Genomic DNA, 17,772 nt, shown 5'->3' with positions numbered 1-17,772 from the left:
TGGATAGTCCATAGGGTCCATAATCATAATAGTACTGAAAACTTGTGCTCCATAACTTGCCGCTCCCCGAGCCAAACTGTTTCAATGCAGTTACAACAATGGCTTTTCCTGATTATGTGGAAAATTACCCCAAGTATCTCCTGTATATAAAAAAAACAGAACAAATCCAATCCGGTCAATTACCACCCCTTCATTCTACTCTCGATCATCAGTAAAGTGGTGGAAGGTCTCAGTGCTTTGAAGCAGCACTTGTTCAGCAATACCCTGGTCAATGACGCCCAGTTTTGGGCTCCACCAGGGCCACTCAGCTCCTGACCTCTTTACCGTGGTTCAAACATGGACAAAAGAGCTGAATTCCAGAGGTAGGTTGAGAGTGACAGCCCTTTAAGTCAAGGCTGCATTCGAACAAGCGTGGTATCATGGGGCTTTAGCAACACTGGAATCAATGGGTATCAGGGGCATACTCCCTGCTGGTTAGAATCATACCTGACACGTAGGAAGATGGTCATGGTTGATGAAGGTCAGTCAACTCAGCTCCAAGTCTGTCGGAGTCCCTCGAGCAGTGACCGAAAACTTCTTCAGGGCTGCTTCATCAATGACCTTCCCTCCATTTTAAGGTCAGAAGTGGGGATGTTCGCCAATGATTGTACAATGTTCTGCAACATTTGTGGTTCCTCAGATACTGAAGCAGTCCATGTTCAAACGCGACAAGATCTGGAGAGTATCCAGGCTGACAAGTGACAAGTAATATTCAGCCCACACGAAGGCCAGACCATGACCATCACCAATAAAATACAATCTCACCTGCCCCTTGGCATTCAATGGTGTTACTATCACTGAATCCCCCAGTATCAGATTCCTGGTGGGTAATCATTGCTCAGAAACTCACTGGTCTCGCCACAAAAACACAGTAACTACAAGAGCAGGTCAGAAACTAGGAATACTGCGGCGAGTACTCACATCCTGACTTCCAAACGTCTGTCCATCATCTACAATGCATAAGTCAGAGGTGTGATAGGAGACTCCCAGTTTGTCTGGATGAGTGCAGCCCCAACAACACTCAAGAAGCTTGATACCATCCAAGACAAAGCAGCCAGTTTGACTGTCCCGTCATCCACAATGCTCCACCATCAACGCTCAGCAGCAGCAGCAGTGTTTTACTATCTACATGCTGCAATGAAATGATTCACCAAAGATCTTCAGAGACCATCTTCCCAACTCATGACCACGTCTATCTAGAAGGACAAGGGCTGCAGATGTATGGGAATACCGTCATCTTCAGGCTCCCCTCCAAGCCATTCACCATCCTGACTTGGAAATATATCAGCGCTCCTTCACAGGCACAGGGTCAGAATCCTCGAATTCCCTCCCTAATGGCATTGGAGGTCAACCACAGCAGGTAGACTGTAGCGTTCAACAAGGCAGCTCACCACCACCTTCTCAAGGGCAACTAGGGACGGGCAATAAATGCTGGCCCAGCCAGTGACTCCCAGATTCATGAAATAAATAAATAGAAATTCACAGAGGAATGTTGCTGAGGTGTCGCAGGGATCGGTGCTTGGGGCCCAGCTGTTCACAATGCCCTTTATACATTTGGTTGCTGGAATCAGATACAATATATCCCAGCCTGCTGACTGCACTATCGGATGTGGGATTGTGAGTGGGTGTGGAGGATATAAAAAAAGCACCGAGAAGACTAAGACAAATGGAGTGAATGGGTAAATACGTGACAGATGGAGAACAATGTGAATAGAGGTGACGGTGTGCCCTTTGGTGGAAACAATAAATTGGCAGCCTACCATTTGGAAAGGATTGTTTGAAACATGTTCATCTACAAAGGGACGTATGTTCCTTTTTGTTGTTTCCTTCTGCATAAACCTCTGAGGCCCCTGCAGCGCAGTGAGTTTGGCAACCAGAAGTCAATACTGGGCAAGAGATTGGCACGCTGCCCAGTGTATATAGACCCATCAAGTGGGGAGCTGCAACACTGAAAAGGATCTGCATCTCCCTGTACACCAGTCGCTTGAAAGTAATATTGCAGAAACAGAAAGCAGTTAGGAAGATAAATGGTGTGTGGACCTTCATTTCAGGGCGATGTGAGTGCAGGAGAAAAGGTGTCTTACTGCAGATGTGCAGGAACTGGTGAGATATCATCTCGAACATTGTAAGTATTGTGGGCAAATGTGATCTCCGTACCTAATAAAGGACAAACCTGACATTGAGAGAGAGCAGTGACGGATGACCAGACTGATGTCTAGGAGACAGGCTTCGTGTGGGAGCAGAGTTTGGGGTGACTGGGCCAGTATTCCATGGGGTTTAGGAAAATGAGTCGAGATCTCAGTGAAATATACAGAACTCTGACAGGGTGAGTCAGATTGGAAGCAGGGATGATAATTCCCCTGGCTGCAACGCCTAAAACAAGGGGACACAGTATTAGGTACACCAGGTCACTCTGCATTGAGATGAGAATAAATGTCGCACTCACTGACTGGGGAACCTGGGGAATTCGCTCGCACCTGGAATCCAAGACACTGATTAAAATAAGGATTTAGAGACAGTAAAGGGATGGTGGGAGAGCAGGAGTACGGTTTGGAAATGAAGGGCCAAGTATCATTACATTGAATTGGGTAGCAAACTCGATGGACCAAACGTACTACTGCACCGCCTATTTTATAGCTTTCCAAGGTTACTCACATTAACGGATATGTTTATCGTGTGGGGTAAGTGCATTGAGGAGATGTTTTCCATGAACTAGAATGGGGGAGACTCAATGTGTTGTATGACCTATTCCTTTCCCGCTGTTGCTGTGAAGTCTGTGGGAAAGGTCTGTAAATGCTGTCACAAGCTCTCAGATTTTAGGAAGGAGGTTTCTGCAGGGTCGACAGGACTGTGTTCCCATTCCCTTTTCTGACATTGATGCTGAGGCCGGGTGTTCTGTCCGGTTTCATCCTTTCAGATCTCGGAGTAGTTTGATACAAATGAGTGCCTTGATTGACAGTTTTAGAGACCATTGTAATGTTCATCACATGTCAGGGTCTTTGGAGTCAGTTTTAGTCCAGCCCAGGAAATCACGGGAGATTCACTTCCTAAAAGTACATTGGAGAAGGAAATTCTGTTCACAATCCATATTGGCTTCAAGGTCACTGTTACTGACCCCAGATTTTAGATCTCAATATTGTATTAATTGTTTTTAACTTCCACCACCTGCCAGAGCATTAGGCTGGTCTGGATTATTAATTCAGTGACATTTCCACAACAGCACCATCTCCACATGGGGACCGATCGGAAACGACACTGAGCAGGTTATTTCTGTGCTGCTTGACAGCTCTGTCAAGAGGAACTCCCACCAATTTGATTTCCGTGATGGGACTGAGGGGGTGGTAATTGGTCAGATTGTAATTATACTCATCTTAGCGGACTGGACATAGGAAGTAGTTTTCCACCTTGCCAGGGAGATGTCAGAGTTGGAGCTGGAATGAAACAGCTTCCCCAGGGACACGGCTTGTTGTGCAGCACAAGTCTTCAGTCCTATTGCAGAAGTGGAGTCTGGACATATTGCCTTTGTCGTATCTACTGTGTTCACCTGTTTCTTCATGTCAGGTGCAGCGAATCGAATTAGGTGAAGACTGGCATCTGTGATTTTGATGGCATCATGATGAGGGTGAGGTGGATCATCGAATCGATACTTCTGGCAGAGGATGCTGAAGATAAAACATCCTTCTCTTTTACACTGATGTGCAGGTCTGTTCTATTATTTAGGATGGGGATGTTTGTGGAGCCCTCTCCTCCAGTCACTTGTTTAATCGTCCATGACCATTTATGACTGAATGTGACAGCACTGCAGAGCTTCGTTCAGATCTACTGGTCAAGTCCGGTAGCTTTAATGAGTTAGCATCAGGTTAAAGTTCATGTGGTTCTGACTCTGACATGTTCACCCACACTCATCACTGAGCCATAGATGGTGTTGATGGTAATGACAGACTGAGGTGTTATCCTGGCAAAAAGTTACAGGTTGTGGTTGAATGCTGTTCTGCTTCTCCTGCTGCTGTAGTCTGCAGCACTACATGAATACGCAGTTTCGAGCTGCAATATCTGCAATGAAATTCTGCTGTCTGTTCCCCAATTCTCACTGTGACCCATTCACCCATCGGCCCTGCACCCAGTGACCTAACCTGGTTTCTGATGTGGCAATACTTCCATTTTCAAACTCTCATTCTGCTGAGGTTCTCTCTTCCCGGGTCTTGCTTCCAATCTGACACATTCCACAAAAGCATTTAACTGATCTTAATTCAAATGTTTAATTCACCTGAATCTATTTCCTTGAGAAATACCATCTTCTGTTTTTAAAGTGAATGTGTTTCCTCTGTTTCTCTCCCTGACCATGATTAAGAGCTCAGTAGTGTCAGTGATGCCAGCCTTATGTAGTTTCAGAGCCACTGAATTGTGTGGATTCCCAATCATCTTCACCACATTGTATGTTTCCTCTTTTGGTTTAATGCCTTATCACTCATGGCTGCCTTGTTCTCCCATGAGTATGTATTATCTTCTTGGGGTTGAATTTCTAGTATTATCTTCCGAATTATCCCCAGAACCTCCTGTTATTGCTGCTCCATGGTCTTTCCTGCTCAGCTCCCCTTCCAGCTCCTCCCGCATGTCTTTGTAGTTACATTGCTTAATTATAACCACATTACATCTTGAAGAGAGCATTAGATGTAAACTGAAAGAAGGAGTTTTGAGAGATGGGACACGGAGAATAATTGGTGGATTTCTTAAAAAGATACAAAGGGAGAACGAGAGAGAGGATATAGATATGGAGATGTGGAAAATGAGAAAACTATATTAACGAAAGAAGTAGATGTACTTCCCTCAATGTTTTGGCAATTCCTGTGTGCTGTGGTTCTTTGTACAGTGCACGTACAACAGAGTAATATGTTCAAATGCTGGGTCTGATGCCATAACTTTTATCTCCAATAATATGACAGACACTAGTTTTGGAAAGAACCAAGCATGACAACATATTTAATTGCTTGTAGAAAGGAGATGAACTGAAATAAGTTGGGACACGAGAAGCAAGAATTTATAACACACATCCTGATAAGAATGAGAAATTAGATTTGGGAATCCCAGAAAAGGGGGAACGTTGAGAAAAAGGGAAGGTATCACTTCAGATGAGGATCAAATAATGTTTTCATGCTTTATAAATTTTACACATCATGTGCATAATTTTTCATTAACTGTGTCTCCGTTGTTCATTCAGAATGTGTTGTACACATATGAAAAATGTTACTTCTCTGAACACACACTGATTAAACAGTGTATTTAAAACTATTGTTCCTCCATTTCAAACTCTCCTGTTGTCATGCTAGCAGGAAATATGAACACCACCTGGCCACCAAAAGACATGACCCACTATCACTAGTTTTCATGCATACAGACAAAGAAGGACACCACGTTGACTGTGCCAACACACACTTCCTAGGACAAAGCCACGCACAAAAGTTCTTAGAGGCGTGAAATTCTAACCAGAAGTCCATCAATAAACACATCGGTTTAGATCCTATCTACCTTCACCTTGAAAAAAAAACTGAAAATAACATCATGCTTCTTAAGAAACCAAGGCCTATAAATAGAAAGACGAGACATACCACCAGTGCGTCACCAGAGACTCTCACTGATGATGTTACCCAGTCATGGGGACGAACCATCTGAAAGCAAACCTTCAAGCTCAGCGAGTTAACTTACATACTTATAAGTTGTTACTTTTCTTTTAATAGTGGAGTTTGGCACTACTTTGTCACTCATGTTTTAACAGAGTACGAGGCGAGGTGAGCTTTTCTGGGTGTGTGGTTTCAATTAACAGAGTGGTTCGACATCGATATCGTAACGGTTTGAGGGCTTGTCATATGGGATTTGAACAGATTTGCGGTACAAAAGTCCCAGCAGATTCCATCACTTGACAGTTAGTGACCTAGATCTTCAAATAAAACGGGTGACAAAAGTCATTTAATTTTGTTCCTTATGGTTGGTTAAATTAAAAGAAAAGGCGTTCAACTTGACTAAAGAGGTTCTGAGGTTTGAAACTGATTCACAATTTTGTCAAGAAAGTGTAGAAAGACAAAGGAAGGGCATACTTTTAGAATTAACGTGTAGATTAGAATTGGGTTTCACCAGGGTCAAAAGGAAAGCTGTCACCATAATGGAGTTGGTCAAGCACTTTGGTGTATCAGAAAAGCAGGAAACTGCAGTCGAGTTAGAAAAACTTAAATTGCAAGTGTGGCAACTTGAGTTAAAGATAAAGAGAGAGATAGAAATAGAGAGAGAAGATAGAGAAAGAGAAAGAGAGGAAAAAGGAAGAGAGGGAGAATTTGAAATTCAGAAGTTAGGAATTAGATAAGAAAGTTAAATTAGCAGGATGACGATGAAGGGAGAATGTAGGGATGTATACAACTATATTAATACATTGCCATGTTTCGGTGAGAAAAATGCCAAAATCTTTTTCATTTCATTTGCAAAACTAGCTCGGCAGATGGCGTGTCCTGTGAACTTGTGGGTAATGGTAGTTCAGACTAAACTGGTGGGCACAGCTTGAGAGGTATGTGCAGCACTGTCAGATGACGGAGCAAGACATTATGCAAATGTCAAACAGGCTATTTTGAGTGCTTATGAATTGGTACTAGAAGTATATAGACAATGGTTCAGAAATATAGAGACGGAACCAGGTCAGAGTTATGTTGAGTTTAAAAGAATAACCACAGTCATTTTGATAAATGCGTGCAGGCCTTAAAAATGGATAAGACCTGGGGGCCCCGATGGGAGATTATTCTGCTGGACGAGTTTAAAGATTCACTTCCAGAGATGGTAAGAATTCATGTGAATGAACAGGAAGTTCAAGAAATGAGAAGCGCAGCAGAAATGGCAGTAAAGTATGTATTGATGCATGAGATGAAATTTAGCTTCTGGGAGGATTTTCATCCTGTGAGGGATAGAAATTGGGAGAAAGGGAGATCCTATACTACAAAACATAGAGAAAAGCACACTGGCAATAGTTTACCACAGGTTTAAAAAAAAGCCCAAAGAGTTTGAAAGGAAGTGAAAGGCCTCAGGTCTCACTATAACGTAGTGGAAGACATAAAATTACAGTACCGATGGTTTAAGAAGGGCACAGGGAAAAAGGTGTTTTCACTGCAGTAAGCTGGGACACACAGTGCCGGGCGTTGAAGGAAGACACTTTGGGAAAAGATGTGGTAAAAGAGTTTAAGCCAGTGGTATTAGTGAACCTGGTAAAGGAGACCCCAACTAGAGCTGCAAGAGAGTGCACAGCCTAGACAGGGGCTGTGTATGGAGTTGGTGCCTGATCCCTATAAAGAATTTGTCTCTGTAGATAAACCCTACTAAGAAAAAATGGGGTGTGGGGGAGCACAAGAAGTTATCATTTTGCAAGATGCGGGATCTGTTAAGTTTCTAATAGTTGAGAAGTGAGGAGCCGGAAAGGCACAACTGATGAGGCAGCATCTGAAGAGCAGAACAATCGACATATCAGGCATAAACCCATCGTCAGGAATGTGGCGAGGGGAAAAGAGGGCTGAAAGATAAAAAGGAGGGTAGGAGCTGGGCTGGTGGGAGGGTCACTGGGAGGGCGATAGGAAGATGTCGGTGGGAGTGATAGTGATATAACATTAATGACTTGGATGAGGGAGTCAAAGGGTGGGTCAGTAAATTCGCAGATGATACGAAGATAGGTGGAGTTGTGGACAGTGAGGAGAGCATTTGCCGTTTGCAAAGGGACTTAGATATGATGCAGAGCTGGGCTGAGGAGTGGCAGATGGAGTTCAACCCTGCCAAGTGTGAGGTTGTCCATTTTGGAAGAGCAAATATGAATGCAGAATACAGGGTTAATGGTAGGGTTGTTAGTCAGGTGGAGGAACAGAGGGACCTTGGGGTCTATGTACATAGATCTTTGAAAGTTGCCACTCAGGTGGATAGAGTTTGTAAGAAGGCCTATGGTGTATTATCGTTCATTAGCAGAGGGATTGAATTCAAGAGTCGCGAAGTGATGTTGCAGCTGTACAGGACTTTGGTTAGGCCACATTTGGAGTACTTTGTGCAGTTCTGGTCGCCTCATTTTAGGAAAGATGTGGAAGCTTTGGAGAGGGTGCAGAGAAGATTTACCAGGATGTTGCCTGGAATGGAGGTTAGTTCGTACGAGGATAGGTTGAGAGTTCTCGGCCTTTTCTCTTTGGAATGGCGAAGGATGAGGGGTGACTTGATAGAGGATTATAAGATGATCAGAGGAATAGATAGAGTAGACAGTCAGAAACTTTTCCCCTGGGTACAACAAGGGGACATAAATTTAAGGTGAAGGGTGGAAGGGATAGGGAAGATGTCAGGGGTGGGTTCTTTACCCAGAGAGTGGTGGGGGCATGGAATGCGCTGCCTGTGGGAGTGGTAGAGTCAGAATCATTGGCGACCTTTAAGCGGCATTTGGATAGGTACATGGATGGGTGCTTAATCTAGGATAGAAGTTCGGCACAACATCGTGGGACGAAGGGCCTGTTCTGTGCTGTATTGTTCTATGTTCTATGTTCTATAAGGGAGGTTGGAGTGGATAGGTGGGAAGGAAGATGGACAGTTAGGGCAGTTCAAGAGGTCGGTGCTAGTTTGAACGGTTGGATCCGGGATGAGGTTGGGGAGGGGCGATTTGGTAATTGGTGAAGTCGATGTTGATGCTGTATAGTTTGATGGTTTCAGCTGTCCTACCACCTGTCCACATCACCCTCCTCTCCGACCTATCACCATTAGACCCCACCAACATCGACATATCGCCTTCCAAGCTACCTTCCACCCAGCTCCACCCCCACCCTCCTATTTAATTCTCAACCCCCTTCCCCCTCCCTTACCTCCTACTTTCCTGATGAAGGACTTATGCCTGAAACGTCAACTCTCCTACCCGTCGGATGCTGCCAACCTGCTGTGCTTTTCCAGCCCTAAACTTTTCAACTCTGATCTCCAGCATCTGCAGTCCTCACTTTCCCTCGGCCTCTAATAGTAAGAGATGGAAGTATTTTCACTCTTTCTGACATGTTACTCAACAGCGTGATAATTTGTGAAATGTGGACAGAAATTATGCATTCCTTTGTGTAACATTACGTTGGAGTGCCAAATCAAGGTTGGGGAAGTAACAGTGAGATTGACTGACAGAGTGTCAGTTCCAGGAATACAGTTGAGAATGATTTAGCAGGATTCAATGTGGGAGAGGCACCCCTAGTGTTGGAGAAGCCAAAGTAAAACTACGGAACTGGGGAATTAAAAGAAAAATACCCAGGGATTTTTCCAGACTATGTTGTAATAAGATCCCACTGTCATGCGTTACAACAGGAAGGAAAACCGAAAGAAAAAGCCAAAGGAGTTGATGCACGGAAGACTCAGGCTAAAGCATTTCTAATGGCCTAGAATGCACAAGGACGTGGTTAATTTTTGTTGTACGTGACATACATGCCAACTGGTAGGTAAGTCACAGGCAGTAATAAAACCAGCAACTTTGTTGCCAGTTCCTGTATTCGAAGGACCTTTCACGTGGGTTACGATTAATTGTGGAGCTCTCCTTTCTAAAATAAAAGTGGAAAGCGATATCTGCTGATCATAACAGATGTGTCTACCCGATGTCCAGGGATAATTCCATTATGGGGTGCTCAGGCAAAAAGGGAAGTGGGGGAGTCGGTAGCTTTCTTTGCTCGCTGTGGGCTACGCAGTGTGATTCAGTCAGACCAAGGGTCTCATTTTACCGATCAGCTGATTAAGGTCGTCATGGATAGCTTCGGCATACAGCAGTTTAAATCAAGTGCATTCCAAAACCGAATCCCAGGGAGCCTTAGAAAGTTAGCATCAGATGCTGAAGACAATATAAACAGTGTACTGTCAGAATTACCCGAATGATTGGAATAAAGGTGTCTCATTATATTGTTTGCCATTAGAGATGTCCCAAATAAATCTACTCACTTTACTTCCTTTGAGTTAATATTCGTACATAAAGTGAGAGGCCCTTTGAAATTAATTATATATAAATTGTCAGGACCGACGTCGGAGATCTCACACTTGGATTATGTATCTGAGGTGAGGGAGAAATAAGATGGAGTAGGTGAGTTACTAAACAGAAACTGAAGAGGGCACAGCATAGAGTGAAGCAGGTGGCAGATAAAAACTCTGAAACTTTGACAATTTCCCATAGTGATGACATATTAGTAATGCCACCAGTGGTAGGAACCCCTTCAAAGCCAGGTTTAGTGGACCCTTTCAAGTTAACAAAATTGTTGAGTCGTTTAAACTATCTGATAAAGATACCGGATATGACAAAAAAAAGTTAGAGAATGTCATGTGAATGAATAATGCTCCAGACACATTTAAGACTCAGGAACAGAGTTGTGGCAAGATGAACAAATTGTGTAGTTTATCTGTATGATGTAGTGACCTTTAGCAAGTGATTGAAAGCTCACATGTTACAGTTGGCAGACCATGTTGAACGATTACAAGAAGCAAACTTGGTAATAAACTTAAAGATAACAGAATTCGCAAAGGCAGAGGTGACGTTCTTGGGACATTGCTTTGGCCATGGAAGGTTGAACCCATGGAACACAAAGACGAAGGGCTTTGAGGAATTTCCACGACCATCCTCGAAGAAAGAGGGGCTTCAATTTTTGGAAGTGAGTGGATTCTATCGGAAATTTGTTGCAAACTTCAATAGCGTATTGGCACCTCTAATGGATTTATCAAGGAAGAACACAGAGTTGTGGTGGACAGAACAATGCCAGGAGGCATTTGAGATTTTAAGGCAGGATTAATCACCGCATCAGATTTAGCTGCACCAAATATTCTGAAACCCTTTGAAAATTGTGTTTGATGCTCGGGATGTAGGGGTAGGAGATGTATTGATACAGAAAGATGATGGTGGGATTGAATGGCCAATTGGCTACTTGTCGAAAAAACTCAATATCCACCAGAAAAAAAAAATAAAAATCTCCATTATTGAAAAAGAATGATTAAGTTTCGTACTGGTCTGACAATATTTTAATGTTTATATGACAAACAAATTGTCGGAGATGCTTGTGGACAATGACAAATCTCTCGCATTTTTTGGAATCTTTAAAGACCAGAATATGAGACTATTTCATTGGACTCTTATGTTACCAACTTTAAACTTACAAAATTTACATGCTGTTGGTCCTAAAATGTGACAGCAGATGTGTTACTGCTGATTTAAAGGAAAACGTTTTGATAAGATTTGACTTATCCCAGTTTAATATAGGTGTGCAGAATTAACATGGATTGTATAACTGAGATTAATACATTTGTATATCATAATAATGGGATTAAGAATTAGAGGAAAAGGAATGATGCCATCTTTTAATTCTGATGGTTCATATTCTTTTCTGAAGGGGGGAGGTGTTATGAAGACGAAAGCATGTCTGGTTACTTTAAGACAGAATGGGTCTTGTTGAATAGAAAGTACAGCGACAGATGCCAGCTAAAGGTCAGGCTGTTCCACGTGTCACAATTAGCTGGGAAATGGTACCTGAGTTTTGGTTGCTGCTTTGTCGGCAATTCAAATACAACCAAATGATACAAGAAGCTGACGGAATTTGAATATTATTGCTTGGACACATGGAAAGCATTCAAATTATGAGAATTATTGTATCATGGGGAGTATATAATCCGAGCATTTTGAACACTAGAGGAAGAGCTACTGCCATCCAACAGCAGAGTAACTGCTGTAGAGCAGCAGTGCTAACTGGCCATCTCAAACACTCTCTATCAAAGATACATGTTCATTTAAAACCTCCTTGCAGTAAAAAAAACATGACCCAGGGAGACCAGCAGCTGGAAGAGTTAACACAGCGAGGAAGATAGAGACTGTGTGGTCTTGAGATTGTAATGTTTAATATGTGGGTTGTTGTTAATGTACCCCCTTCAACCACATCTGCTGGCAGCTAATCCACATACCATCCTCTGTGTAAAGAAGTGGTCCCTCAGGTTCCCTTTTATTCCTTCCCCTCTAACCTTAAAGCGATCCTCTCTAGTCCTCGATTCTGTACACCTTGGAAAAAGACTGAGGGCATTAACCCTATCCATACCCCTCGTGATCTTACACGGCTCTATAAGCCCCCCCCCCCCCGCCCCCCAGTCTCCTACACTTTCAAGAAAAGGTCCTAGCTTGTCCACCCTCTCCCTATAACTCAGATCATTGGGTCCTAGCAATGTCCTTGTAAATTTCTTCTACACTCTTTCTAATTTAATAACATCCTCCCTATAACAATGTGACAAAACTGAACACAAACGCCAAGTGCGGCCTTACCAAAGTCCTGTGAACCTGCAACATAAATTCCCAACTTCTATACTCAATGTCCTGCCTAATGAACGCCAGTGTGCCAAAAGCCTTCCTCTCTGCCCTGTCTACCTGTGACACCACACTTAGTGAACCGTGCACCTGAACCCCAAGGTCTCTCTGCCCACGACACCCCTTAAGGCCCTCCCATTCACCATGAAACTCATATCTTGAATTGGGTTTCCAAACTGCAAGACGTCACACATCTATATTAAATTCTATTTGCCATTACTCGGCCCACTTTCCCACCTGATTAAGGTCCTGCTGCAATTTCTGATAAAATTCCTCACTGATCATGCTCCCACCTATTTTGCTGTCATCTGCAAACTGGCTAATCATGCCTTGTACATTCTCAATCAATTCATAGATAACAAACAGCTATGGACCCAGCCTCCAGTCTGACAAGCATCTTTCCACTAAACCCTCTGCTTCTGACCATCAAACCAACTGTGCAACCAATTGGCCAGTTCCCCCAGCATTCCACGTGATGGAACCTTCCAGAGCAGCCTGCCATGTGGGACCTTATCAAAGGCCTCACTGAAATCCATAGAGACTACATCTACCGCTCTGCCCTCATCAAGCTTCTTGGTCACTTCGTCAAAGAACTCTAACAAATTTGGCAAGCATGATCTCCCACTCACAAGTCTATGCCGACTGCTCCGAATCAAACCCTGTGTAAGTCATGGATGCAGTCAATGGAATGTTGTCCATCATTGTAAGATGATTCGAATACATAAGTAAAGCCATCTTCCTGCTGTTGCAGAGCCTTGCTGAGAGAGCATTAGGGGCACTCTCTATGGATTTGATCTCCTTTGTAATGAATGATCTCCTTACCACAGACACGGCAACATGAGGATAGAGTAAAGAAGCTGAATGTTTAATCTCTAGAGCTGTGAGAGACGGGGAAATGGTGACGCGGAAACACGAGGAGTGGCAGCGATCATTTACTTCCAAAGGAGACATTGATTGGGTGAGAAATTCCATACTTTACCCAGGATTGATTAGTTTGATTTATTGCCATGTGTACCTCAGTACAGGGAAAAACTTTGAGCAGTGGAGACAGGTCATAGTAAGCAAGGCCAGACAGATCATAGGGTGGAAATAGACTTGGACAGAGCAAGGCAAACAGGTTACACTGAACAGGACGTGCACTAGACAAGATCACCATGAATACGGTCAGCATTATTTGAACTTAATAAGTCCATTCATCAGTCTAACGTGGTGTTTTAATAGTTTATATGCCTTTACTAAATTTTCCCACGTTATTGGGCAGTCGGTGTGTGAACCCTGTACTGAACGTCAGGTTGCTCACAATCCCCAACAGCAGCCACAATACCTTCCATCTGAAACAGGTAGCCATTCCCACCAGCTTCCACATTACATAGAGAACACCAGGCTGGCTTCTCGGAGATGGAAGATGCCTTCTTGAGATTTCACACAAGACATGTGGCTTCTTTCCTCACCACTAGAAAACCACATGTGCATCATAAGCAATGGAGCCAAGAGGAGCAACGTAGAGCAGTCTGTCTGTCCAGCCTCTGCTCCACTTGTTCATCATGTTAGAGCATCAGTTAGGAGACAGTGAGGACTGCCGATGCTGGAGATTAGAGTAGAGCGTCGATTGCTGGAAAAGCACAGCAAGTCAGGCAGCATCCGAAGAGTAGGTGAATCGATGTTTCATGCATGAGCCATTCATCAGGAATCAGCATCAATTGCCTCATTCTGTCGCTATATAAGTACGTTGAGGGGGGAATAGCCTCTTACTGTTCCTGTGAAAGTGATTCAAGGGGCTGAATAACCTCATCCCATTGCTCTGTAAGTGACCCAAGGAACTGAATGGCTTCTTCCTTGTCCGATTGGACAGGGCCAAGGGCCGGATTAGGTTACCCCTGGTTCCTGCTTGACAGCTCGAAGTGCTGACAAGTGTGCAGATGTTGCAGTTTTAAGAGGTTATTTTGTCCGGGTTACTTTTAAGAATGAGATTGTATGATCATTACCAAGCTGGCTTGTTAAGACCACTTGAGTAAACACGAGGGAGACCGTGTGTTTATTTTAATGCAGCCTGAATGGGTGTGGCCAGCTCTCACAAATTACGATCTCTGGGTTTTGGTTTCTCAGTAGCATTAGAAACTATTTGGGTCTCCACAGAGTTGGAAGCTTCAGTGACGATCTCCTGGCTGCTGCTCTCTCTGAATTTTCTCTTAGTGCTGTTTCTAATTCCTGGATTGGAGAAATGTTTGTGACATTCTGTGTCTGAATATTCCTTTCTGCCAGGGGCTGTGTTTATGGGAGTTTCCTATATTGGAACAGTTCATTAGTAATAATTCCTAGATTTTTTATTCTGTTAACTGGTCCAATAGAATTACGTTTTTCTAAATTCCACTTTCTTTGCTTTCATTGTATCTTTCGTGTTTCAATAAATAGTGTTTAGCTTCACACCGAGTAGTTTGACCTGTCACATTGCATCCGGGACAGACAGTTTACATTTCCTTTAAAATAAAAAGAAGAGTCTATGTTACCGCCTTCAAATATTTTCGAGGGACTCTCGTGTGGTCCATCACACTAGACTCCTTCACTTCCTGAGTAATAGGTTGGAGGCACTGAATGGGCTGTTCCTGTACTTCTCCAATAGTGTCAATGGGCTGAATGGCTTACTCATATTCCTGTGAAACCAATGTGAGGTGCTGAATGAACTCTTGTTTTACTGTAGCAATGTGCAGTGTCAGGCAGTGCTGTTACATGAATGTTACGGACCATTTAACAGCACAAGTCTCAATGGAGTCTGGGCCTTGCTGCACATGGACACAGACTAGTTCAGGAGCTGATGGGGGTACAAAATGTTCTGAACATTGTGGAATCTTCAGTGACCATCCCCACTTCTGATCTTATGGTGGGGAGGGGAGACATTGATGAAGCAGCTGAAGCTATTTGTGAAGAGGAAGCTACCCTGAGGATCTCCCACCGAGCTGACCCAGGACTGAGATGATGAACACCTTCCTTTGTGCCATGTTTGACCCCAAACACTGGAGAGTTTACTCTGATTCCCATTAAGTCCAGTTTTGTTAAGCTCCTTGATGTCAACAGAAGTCAACCACTGCCTTGATATCGGGGTCGGTCATTTGTACCTGAACCCTTGTCTCAACCTCTTTTGTTCATATCAATAAACCATGATATAGGAGCAGCAAGTGTTTTCTTCAAACAGGTGTGATTGAATGTCAGGGTTTCTCTTCTCAAGAGTGTTGGGGAACTAGATGACTGAAAGTATTTGAAGAGGAGGTAGATGGATATTGGGTATGAAAGAGGATTTGAGACAGTGAGCAGATCAGTCATGATCTTAGTGAAGGGCAAGGCAGGCTTGGGAGTGAACGACCTGTCCCTGTGTCTGATGTTCTTACATTCTGTTCTTGTAAAGTTAGTGGGTGTTATTTTCATGAATGTCTGTTGTGGAATGTTGCAGGCAGGGAGACCAGAGGATTTTGTGATCCATCTCTGGGTGAGGTATATGGGCTGTATTCTCAATGAATCTGGGTCTAAACATGACCAACAAATGAAGCACAAGTTGCAGAGAGTGGAAGCTCTGTAAAGAGAGATGAGTGGCCTCTTTCATACCTGTGCCTGGATTTTCCAATTGCATTTCCCAAATCACTTCAAAGCGTGTGTGACAGTCTTGAGAGGCTGAATGGTCTCCTGTTTCTGTGCAACAGGTTATAGGAGTAAGTGGCCTCCAACCTCTCCTATCTCGCAGGTCTGCGGGGCTGGATGGAACACAGAAACATGCGACTGAGGAGCAGGAGTGGGACATTAGATACTTTGAGCCTTTTTCACCAGGCACTAAGATTGTGGACTCAGCCCCACTTTCCTGTCTGTATACTATTACCTGTGACTGACTTCCCTGTCAAATATTTAATTAAACAGCTGTCAATCCATGTGAACATAGAGGCACGATAATATTCCAGTGAAGAGCATTCATACTTGAAAGGTCCTTTCAGAATATTTCGCCATCCCTCTTATAGAATCTGACAGTCATGCAGAATGGAAAAAGACCCGTTAGTCCAATCTGTTCACTCCGATCAGATATCAAATCTGACCTAGTCCCATTTGCCAGCATTTGGCCAATATCCCTCCTCTTTCAGATACATTTTAAATGTGCGATTGTAGCCGCCTTCACCACTTCCTCTGACAGCACTTTCTGTACACACACTACTCTTTGTGTGAAACATTTACCTTCAGGTGCATTCTAAATTATTCGCCCTCTCATTTTCAAAGTATGCCCTCTTGTTCTAGACTCCCCTATCTTGGGGAGCAGAACATGTCTGTTCAGAATATCCATGCTTCTGATGATTCTATAAACTTCTATAATGTCACCCTTCAGCCTCTGACACTCCAGGGGAAACATCTCAACCTAATCAACCTTTCCCTGAAGCTCAAACCACGAGTTCTGTAACCGAGTTGTACGCAGTGTTCTTAAAGTGGCCTCACCAACATCCTGTACAGAAGCAACATGCCATCACAACTCCTATACTCAATGCTCTGACTGATAAAGGCAAATGTGCCAAATGTGTTCTGCACCACTCTGTCTACCTGCGACTCCACTTTCAAGGAACTATGTACCTGCAGCCCGATGTCCCTTTGATCCACAACACGCCCCAGGACCTTACAATTAAGTGTATAATTTCTGTCCTGATTTGCCTTCCCAAAATGCAACACTTCGTATTTATCTAAATTTAACTATATCTGTCACTCCTTGTCCCTTTGACCCATCTAATTGTGATCTCGTTGTACTCTGAGATAATCTACTAAACCACCTTTCTGATGTAATCTGTAACCTTACTAACTATGGCCCCAATATTCACATCTAAATCCTTGACATAAATGATGAAATGCAGTTAAGTCATGTTAGAAACGAAAATCGCTTCTCAATAATCGCTCTAGACAAATTCAGGAAAACAAAGTTTTATTAGCAAGTCTGCAGAGTCGGGCACCCTTCTGTGAAAAAGGCGCCCCGAGGCTTACAAAGTTTCTCATTATATACAGCACAAGTCCCTCCCCTCCTTGGCTCTAAAGAGCCACGAGGTTCACATTCTAAACAGTCAGTATTTTCCATTCTGCACCCTCGTCACAAAGTCTGCAACAGATGTCTCCAGAGTTGTTTTTTTACCCTGTAGTCTTATCAGTCAAGGACTTATTCTTCTCTGTCTGTGTTAGTGGTCTTATCAATCTGTAGCAGATGTCTCTCGAGTTGTTTTTCTATCCTATAGTCTTATCAGTCAAGGACTCATTCTTCTCTGTCTGTGTTAGTGGTCTCATCAGTCAAGGACTTGTTTTTACTCTGCTCACAAAATGTCAGCATTTGCACAATTTAAATTATCCCACTTTTGAGTATACAAAATGTTCTT

This window comes from Chiloscyllium punctatum, chromosome 33, assembly GCF_047496795.1.
Source record: "Chiloscyllium punctatum isolate Juve2018m chromosome 33, sChiPun1.3, whole genome shotgun sequence".
Taxonomy (NCBI): Eukaryota; Metazoa; Chordata; class Chondrichthyes; order Orectolobiformes; family Hemiscylliidae; genus Chiloscyllium; species Chiloscyllium punctatum.
Note: the sequence above shows the minus strand (reverse complement) of the source record.